The sequence below is a fragment of the Tachyglossus aculeatus genome, chromosome 23, assembly GCF_015852505.1.
Source record: "Tachyglossus aculeatus isolate mTacAcu1 chromosome 23, mTacAcu1.pri, whole genome shotgun sequence".
In the NCBI taxonomy this organism is placed as follows: domain Eukaryota; kingdom Metazoa; phylum Chordata; class Mammalia; order Monotremata; family Tachyglossidae; genus Tachyglossus; species Tachyglossus aculeatus.
Genome location: NC_052088.1, coordinates 27706808 through 27714841, shown reverse-complemented (window position 1 = coordinate 27714841; position 8034 = coordinate 27706808). Strand labels below are relative to the sequence as shown.

At 40.6% G+C, this 8034-nt stretch overlaps 1 non-coding gene across 1 annotated transcript; it reads right to left on the bottom strand.

Annotated features, from left to right (window-relative positions):
- Window positions 1–276: 276 nt before the first annotated feature.
- On the bottom strand, window positions 277–414 carry LOC119944892. Its single transcript, XR_005456034.1, has one exon. It is a non-coding gene; the product is annotated as a small nucleolar RNA SNORA7 (small nucleolar RNA).
- Between the last annotated feature and the right edge of the window lie 7620 nt (window positions 415–8034).

Below are 8034 nucleotides of genomic sequence, written 5' to 3'. Positions count from 1 at the left end.
AGTGTGGGAAAGACTGTAAATTGCTCTCTTATTGGTCTTTCAGATGATCTTTGTCTTGTCTTATGCTGTCAAGGCATTTCCGACCCATATGACTCCATGGCTGCATCTGTCCCAGGATGCCCCACCACCATCTGCAATCGTTCTGGTAGTGTATCCATAGAGTTTCCTTGGGAAGAATATGGAAGTGGTTACCACTGTCTTCTTCCATGCAGTAAACTTGAGTGTCCTCCCTCGACTGTCTCCCATGCTGCTGCTGCCTAGCACAGGTGAGTTTTGACTTGTCGCAGATTGCCTTCCATTCTCTAGCCACTGGCCAAGCTGGGAATGGAATGAGTAGGCTTCTGCTTGACTCTACCTCCCATAGCTGAGACCAATAGAGTACTGGAAACTCTCCAGGTGCCATCCTTAGAGGGCCAGATGCATCTACACATGGATAATATCTATTGTTGGCAGTCTCTCTGTGAACATGAAGGACGGCTATATCCATACAGATATAATTTTCAGACAAGAGTGAATAAAACTCTCACCAATCGCTGGTGTGATCAAGCTGACTCACATACGATGAGTGGCAATCAGATGTCATACCAACCAATGGTAATGGCCAGTGGTGGTCATTCCAGAGAAATAAAGGTAACTTCACAAGAGGTAGGTCTGATTAATGCCCGTTCAGAGAGCAGGCTTCCTGCGGTAAGGTAAGCAGGAATGAGAAGCAGTGTGGTCTAGTGGAAACAACACAAGACTGGGAGTCAGGAGACCTGGATTCTAATTCCAGCTCTGCCACTTGCCTGCTATGTGACCTTGGGCAAGTCACTTTACTTCTCTGCACCTCAGTTGACTCATCTGAAAATGGGGATTAAATATCTGTTCTGCCACCCCCTCAGATTTTGAACCCCACTAGGTCAAGGACTGTGTCTGATCTGATTGTATTGTATTTAACTTAGCACAGTGTCTGACATACAGTAAGCACTTAACAAACACCACTATTATATTTATGAGATGGTGGAGCAGGAGGGTGAAGGGGAAAATGAGTGCCAGGGAATAATGATAATAATAATTACAATAATAATAATAATAGTAGCATTTGTTAAGCACTTACTGTGTGCCAGGCACTGTACTAAGAGTTGGGGTGGGTACAAGCAAATTGGGTTGGACACAGTCACTGCCCCACACTGGGCTCACAGTCTCAATTCCCATTTCACAGATGAGGTAACTTGGACCCAGAGAAGTGAAATGACTTGCCCGAAGTCATCCAGCAGATAAGTGGTGGAGCCAGTATTAGAACCCATGACCTTCGGACTCCAAGACCCGTGCTCTAGCCACTCCATCATGATGCTTCTCAAGAAGCATCTCCTTTACCCCCTCCCTTCCAAGGGGGTGGTGCTGGGGAGAGGTCTGCTCTTGGACTGTCCTGTCTTGGGGATGTGAGGCCTGAATGGCTTAATTCAGAATGGCCAGGAGAAGTCTGGTTGAATCCAGGGCACTTGCGCTGTAGAAAATTCCCGAAAGGCCGGAACACTTCCAGGATAGACGTCGTGAATCAGATCCGCTACCAAAAGACGGGGCTCTCTCTGCCCAACCCGAGACTCCCAGATATTTGCAGTAAGGTCAACTTCCCAGAGAGGGGGAATGACTTCTCATTGTCAGCAGCTGATTTGCCAGGCTGAATGACTTGGGAAAATTTCCATTAATCACTTTTTTTATTATGGTATTTGTTAAGCACTTACTATGTGCCAGACACAGTACTAAACACTGGGGTGGATACAAGCAAATCAGGTCCCCGTACCACTTTGAGCTCACAGTCTTAATACTCATTTTACAGTTGAGGAAACTGAGGCACAGAGAAGGGAAGTGGCATGCTCAAGGTCACACAGCAAACAACTGGCAGAGAAATGATTAGGACCCAGGTCCTTCTGAATCCCAGGCCCGTGCTCTATCCACTAGGCCATGCTGCTTCTCTGTATATATGTATATATGTTTGTACATATTTATTACTCTATTTATTTATTTTACTTGTACATATCTATTCTATTTATTTTATTTTGTTAGTATGTTTGGTTTTGTTCTCTGTCTCCCCCTTTTAGACTGTGAGCCCACTGTTGGGTAGGGACTGTCTCTATATGTTGCCAACTTGTACTTCCCAAGCACTTAGCACAGTGCTCTGCACACAGTAAGCGCTCAATAAATATGATTGATGATGATGATGATGATGATGATTTTCATTCATTCATTCATTCAATTGTACTGTGTGTGAACACTGTACTGAGTGCTTGGGAGAGTACCATATAATAATAAACAGACGCATTCCCTGCCCACAGTGAGCTCACAGTCTAGAGGAACATCTTGTATCTACCACAGCTCTTAATACAGAGCTTGGCACATTTCCTGATCTTTCTCTCAAAATGTGAATTCAAGCGAATATTAGGTTCTCAGTTGAAGGTTTCAATCAATCAATCAATCAATCATATTTATTGAGGGCTTACTGTGTGCAGAGCACTGTACTAAGCGCTTGGGAAGTACAAGTTGGCAACATATAGAGACAGTTCCTACCCAACAGTGGGCTCACAGTCTAAAGGGGGAGATGGAGAACAAAACCAAACATACTAACAAAATGAAATAAATAGAATAGATATGTGCAAGCAAAATAAATAAATAAATAAATAAAGTAATAAATATGTACAAACATATATACATATATACAGGTGCTGTGGGGAAGGGAAGGAGGTAAGATGGGGGGGCTGGACAGTTGCTTGTCAATAGGGTCCTGTAGTTGTGAAACATGAGGGTGGAAAGCATATGGGGACAATGACAGAAGACTTCCCAATAGAATAGCTGAAATTAGCACTTACGATAATGACCCAAGTAGTTTGTGTTAATTATTGATTTGCTGCCCTAGGTCTAGTAGCAAACCAGTTGGCTGCTTTTCATTATTCCCAAGGGGAGCCATCATTTCAATGAATTTGCAGTAAAATAGCAGAAATAAAAAAGATTTCTAACAAGACAGCCAAGGAAAATTCCTCCTCAGTTTTGTCTTGCCGAGACAAACAGTTCAGGCATTAAACTTTGGAAAATTCAGAGAACATTCAAGAAAAAATGTTGATTTAAAATAATTCTGTCTTAAAACAAATCCCTAAAATGTGAATATAAATAAGAACAATAATTACTCAAGAAAATAACTTTAGTTCTTAATTTAGTAATAATAATAATAATAATAATGATGGTATTTGTTCAGCACTTACTATGTGCAAAGCACTGTTTAAAATAGAGCATTTAGCTAAAGAAGCTACTTGGGGCAGAAGTAGAGAGAAAAATACCTTGTAGGTCAGTATTATGTATATGGATTTGATCTACTGGAAAATTCTGTAAAAAAAGTAGCAAAAGCCCTCAATATAGAACAGAACATGGCAGGTCAGAATTTTAGCCTTTCAGTAGCTATTGAATTTTGAAGCTCAGTGAAAGGAAAAATCACTTTACTGACTCTGGGTCCAAAAAAGGAAGGGAAAAATATACCGAAAATGCAACAACAACAAAAAAACACACGGCTGAAATTTGAACCAAAAGAAAGTACATTTATCTTGCTGGATAAGGATCCACTTGAAATGAACTTTCTATCTCTAAAACGATACTACAATTCAAGGATTGTTGAGTTGGAAAATAGACTGCATTGTAAAAGCAGTTTATAAAGATTTAGCTGTTAGTTTCTCATGGTAGAATAAAAGGATTTCTAACTCCATAGCAAAGGTAAATGCCACGGGTTGTTTAGTTTCGACGTCAAATGGAGGAACATTTTACTCTGTGCTTAGTACAGTGATCCGCACACAGTAAGCACTCAATAAATGCAACTGATTGATTGAGAAAACAATTCCATGAAAGGATCAGAAGTCACTAACAAATGGAGGCAGAATCAATAAAAAGAGGTGACTGTATTGCATGCATCTGTGAGGGCAGAGGTTAAGAATAGTCTGATTGCAAATCCATCACCTGAGTGATAGTACACTGAAGAGAGGAGACTTTTGCGGAAGAATATGTACCCAGAGCCTTGGACTTTGTCACAATGTTGTGATTGATTGACTTATATTTGACGGTGTATTGTTTAACCTGTTTTCCTTCGCCAGTGGGTAAAGTAGGCCTGAATGGCAGCTCCAGTTCTGTTGCCCTTCTTGACATACATCCTGATTAAGAATCTACCTTCTATTCATTCATTCATTCAATCGTATTTATTGAGCGCTTACTGTGGGCAGAACACTGTAACTAAGCGCTTGGGAAGTACAAGTTGGCAACATATAGAGACGGTCCCTACGCAACAACGGGCTCACAGCCTAGAAGGGGGAGACAGACAACAAAACAAAACATGTAGACAGGTGTCAAAATCATCAGAATAAATAGAATTATAGCTAAATGCACAGCATTAACAAAATAAATAGAATAGTAAATATGTACAAGTAAAATAAATAGAGTAATAAATCTGTACAAATATATGCAAGTACTGTGGGGAGGGGAAGGGGATAGGGCAGAGAGGGGCATGGGGAGGAGGAGAGGAAAAAGGGGGCTCAGTCCGGGAAGGCCTCCTGGAGAAGATGAGCTTTCAGTAGGGCTTTGAAGGAAAGAAGAGAGCTAGTTTGGCGGATATGCATTCATTCATTCAATCGTATTTATTGAGTGCTTACTGTGTGCAGAGCACTGTACTAAGCGCTTGGGAAGTACAAGTTGGCAACATATAGAGACGGTCCCTACCCAACAGTGGGCTCACAGTCTAGAGGGCATTCCAGGCCAGGGGAAGAACGTGGGCCAGGGGTCGACGGCGGGACAGGCGAGAACGAGGCACAGTGAGGAGGTTAGCAGCACTCCTCACTTTATCTTCTTAATCTCTAAACTCTCCTCATGACCCACCATGGCAACATAAACCTATTGACACATTAATTTGTAAAAGTCCCTCATAATTCTACTGCCATTTTTGGTCTTCGCAGGGTCCCATGAGAATGATTTCATAAGTTTATCACTCTTAGGAAGAAGTGTCTTTTCCTTGTTTTGGACCTACCATTTGCAAGTTTCAATGGATGTTCCTCCTTTTCCTGATGGGGCCTTTGGTAAATAATGATTCCATAATCACACTTACCACGCCCTTCAGGATTTTGTAAACTGCAACAATCTCTTCACCTCCTAACCTTTGTCTGTGCTTTGAAAAGTCCTTTCAGGCTATCTTTATATGAAAGCCACACATTAACTGATCACTCTGATTGCCTTTCATTGTACTGTTTTCAACTTTACTATAAAATGCAACATTCAAAACTGCAACACAATATTCCAGGTCCTAATGTACCATGGCTCTATATAGTGGAAAGATATGCCTTTTAGAGGGGAAGACTAATAGGATAAAAATTGCTAGTTCAACAAAGAAAATGACTAACAAAATGAAGCGTAATTTTTATTGTTCCCTAGAATGAATCTTTTAGTATAATTTTTTAAACACTTTGTTTTTCCTAAAACAGCAGTTGCTCTGAAGTAAGAGCTGACAGATATTTTGGACTCAAAGAGCTATCAAGAATTCTGCGCCTTTTCAGCCCATAAGCATTTCTTTCCAGTTCTTTTGATTATTCAGATAAATTTAGCACTCGATGCTGTTTGCTTTGGAATTGTAATTTTCTTCAAAAAGCACTACACTTTGTCTGAATTAAAAACAACATGTTTTAGGAAATGGAGACTAATTATTCCCTGAGTGATGCAGAAGCTGATCATTATTAAACGTATCTAAAGAAAGAAAATGATAGGGAGCATAAAGGCATTAATAAGGTTTTTTTAAAATGCAGAATTAAAGAAATTTCTCTCCAACATTAGTGATCTAGATTGAGTAAATTGTGATCCAAAATCATCTCATAACACATATTTTTTTTTTTACTTCTTTGTCCCCTGACGTGAAGCCTGTTCTTCTGAAAGGCTTAGAATACATCTTCTGGCCCCAGGGAAAATGAAAATGAGATAGCTTTAAACTTTTTGTGGGGGGCTGCCATTTTGAGAATTCTTCCCTAGGTTCCTTGTTAAAATACAATCGATCATTCAGTAGTATTTACTGAGCACATACTCTGTGCATAGAACATTACTGAGCACTTGGGAGAGCACAATAGGATTTAGTAGACATGATCCCTGCTCTCAGGGAGCTTACATTACAGTAGAGGGGACAGACTCCAAAATCAATTACAAGTAGGAAAAGAAAAGAGGATATAAAGATATGAATTTAAGTGCATGCGTGTGCGTGTGTGTGTGTGTGTCCCCAAGTTCTTAGATGATGTGGAAGTGCTGAAGTGTCAATAGAGAAAGGGAATAGGATGGGGTTATAAAATACAAATTATAGCTTGGTTGAACTGGGAGAATAAAACAAGTTTCAGCAGAAATGTACTCGGAAAAGTTACTTTCTGGCAGAGCCCACTGAGTTGAGATCACCTCCATTGGGATCAGGCTTATTAAACAAGGTTTTCAGGAGCTGGGAGCCAATTCTGCTGGGATCTGAGATGAAAGCGAAATAGATGATCTGTACTGGCCCTGCAGGGTAACCTTGTCCTTGGATCCATGGAAAGTTCTGAATCAGTGAGGCTCAGGAGAGGAGTTACTGTCAGCCTTAGGGGCAGGAGTTGTGGCTTCTGGCTTCCTTGTCTGGAAGCCAACACTCTGAGTCCTTGGCAAAAGACTCGACATAATTAGTTCTTAATTTTTAAAACCACTGAATTTATTCATTATGGTCCATAAAGTATGTGTTATTGGGAGAGACAGGGAGAATTATAATTTGAAACTTCACTAAATAGAAGCTGTTAGGAGACATTTAGCATAGTATTTAATACAGTCCTTTGTACGCAGTAAGTACTCAAAAGATACCACTGATAAATTGCTGAAAGAGGTGGAAACAGAATATTAATGAGGTGTCTAGGAGAGGATCAGTGACCTCAAGCTCCATCTTTTACCAAGACTCCTTCAACTTCTTGCCCACTCTTTCCTTTACTCTCCCCTTCATTCCTTTAAAGCAGCATAGGCCAGTTTGGGTGGAGAGGGTTAATGGTGAAGCTATGGGGGAGACCAGTAACTCAGACCAGTCTTTAATGCAAGACCTTGGATATGGAGGGCTGAAATCAGGAGAGGTCCTGAGAGGGATGGAGAGCAAGAGAAGGTCTTGATGGGGTTTTTTTGAGATTACCCCGGGCATTGTATTACAGTCAGTTCCCTAAGGTGGGAATTTTGTAGTCATCCAGTTCACTGGGCCTTTCATGGACATCAACCCCACAGAAATCCCCCAAAGTCTCGTGGGGCTACTTCCTAAAGTTCAGCCTGCTAATCTGTGAGAGAATTAAAAAGCATACATATCCATGTTTTTTTTTGCTGCTATTTTTTTGCTAAGCTTGTTTTTGGAACCATATTAAAAATTCATGATTCCTACATTTTTTTTTTTAAAGAGAAAATTCAGTTTATGGAAAATATCTTTGCATTAAGTTCCCATTTACAATGAAGTATTTCTAATTTACATCAGATCAGTTGACCTGACCCTGTTGTAATGCCGCCAATATATAGACTCTGCTATCCACCTCCAGATCTGGATCTTCATTTACTTTGGTGGCCCAAGGCAGTGTGATTAACGAGGCTGGGCCAGCTGGGATCCTTTCCACTTTTCTCCACAAACTGATCTGTTTCCAAGAAAAGTCTTTTAGAGAAAAAACGACCATACTTCTTTGGGGGAACTTAATCTCAAGAACAGCCAAAGGACCTTTTTGGGTCATATGTATCATCATCAATCGTATTTATTGAGCGCTTACTATGTGCAGAGCACTGTACAAAGCGCTGGGGAAGTACAAATTGGCAACATATAGAGACAGTCCCTACCCAACAGTGGGCTCACAGTCTAAAAGGGGGAGACAGTCAAATAAGGGGGAGTCAGAAGTCAATCTTCTTGATATGTAGTCAATCAATCAGTTGTAATTATTGATTACAACAATAATCCTTACTGCATCAGCCTTCTCTCTGATCTCCCATCCTCGTGTCTCTCCCCACTTCAAT